The sequence below is a fragment of the Octodon degus genome, unplaced genomic scaffold (assembly GCF_000260255.1).
Source record: "Octodon degus isolate 3935 unplaced genomic scaffold, OctDeg1.0 scaffold00055, whole genome shotgun sequence".
In the NCBI taxonomy this organism is placed as follows: domain Eukaryota; kingdom Metazoa; phylum Chordata; class Mammalia; order Rodentia; family Octodontidae; genus Octodon; species Octodon degus.
This window is the reverse complement of record NW_004524631.1, coordinates 9,968,096-9,969,485: the sequence shown is the minus strand read 5'-3', so window position 1 is coordinate 9,969,485 and position 1,390 is coordinate 9,968,096. Positions and strand designations below refer to the sequence as shown.

Sequence of the window (1,390 nt, the reverse complement as noted above, 5' to 3'; positions counted from 1 at the left end):
AAACATTACAGTTTGAACATTTATACAAAAACAAAAAAATGAAGTATCTATCATTGGTTACATAAAATTTTCCTGACTGGTTAAAACTTAACAGTATAAAACACACATTTTAGAATATTTAGCTATTAAGTTCAAAAAGTACCAGTGTCTATACGGAACAATTCTTCTCCAAAGGCGAAGTACAGTCAAAAATTAATTCAAATGACATAACACATTCTAAAGCTAAAAAACATTCAGTTTTTGTTGATGTGGAGTTATGTATAAACTCAGAGCTTTGGGGCTTTCTCATACTGCAAAGGGATATTTCTCTGGTTCACTCAAAGCAGCAGATGACAAAGTCCATGGATGCTATTAGGCTTAATAAAGGGCGAGAGGACTCACATCAGGAAGCTTGGCTGCTATGTCCACAACAGTAGGAGATGTGAGGACCAAAGGCACACTATTCTGTTAGCTGAAGAGGTAGCAAACCACCTCTTCCTCCATGCTAAAAGCTCCTTCCCCAAGTGAATAAAAGTATGCAAGGGGGAAAAATTAAGATACACTCATCTACAGAGTAAGGATTTCAAAATACTGATGTAAACCCTAATTTTAAAAAGTTAACTAGAGTCATCTGACCGTTTCTGATTACCTCTTAAGTTGTATCCAGATTCATTTCTATTGGTCACTAGACTAGTCAAAAATATTAGCTTTCTTCTTAAATATTGTATTCATGAGTGTTACTGCAGTGTGTTATCTCTCAGATTATCATGCAGTGGTTGAGAAAAAGTAGATGTTCAGGCAGCAAGCAACAATTATGGCTCTTTCACATCGTAGCATTGGAGTGCCTATTGAATAGTCCAGGAACAATTCTAGGAACAAGAAATTCCATGCATGTTACTAAATATATGGAATTTTACAGTTGAAGTTTCTTTAGACATTGTATTTTCTTCATAGGGGAGGACTGGTTTTTCTTAATGTTATGGTGACTCAGGACTTGAACTAGCAGCCTTTTCTTCTTTCTTCTTACTGTGCTTTTTATGCTTCTTTTTCTTTTTGTTTTTTTCTGTTGCTTTTTCTTATTCTTCACTGCTTTTCTTCTTTTTTGCTCCTACCTCTTCAGTATGACCTGTTTCTGACAAGGACTCAGAAGAAGAAGGTTTATCTTCAGGATACATCATTCTCTTCTTGGTAAATCTTTTAATGTTCTTTTCTCTCTGAGTTGTATCTTTTGACTTCTTTTTCCTTTTTAAACTATCCTTACTATCTGACTTAGTTTCTTACAGGGAGCTTTCAGAAGATTTATATAAATAGCTCTTCTTTTTCTTTTTCTTTTTGCTTGCTTCTTTTCCTCATTCTCAGAATCTGAAGAACTGCTGGAAGAATCAGAGCTAGAAGAAGAAGAGGAGGAGGA

At 34.9% G+C, this 1,390-nt stretch overlaps 1 pseudogene; it reads right to left on the bottom strand.

Annotated features, from left to right (window-relative positions):
• Positions 1-956: 956 nt before the first annotated feature.
• LOC101585052 overlaps positions 957-1,390 on the bottom strand; it is a 966-nt pseudogene continuing 532 nt past the window's right edge.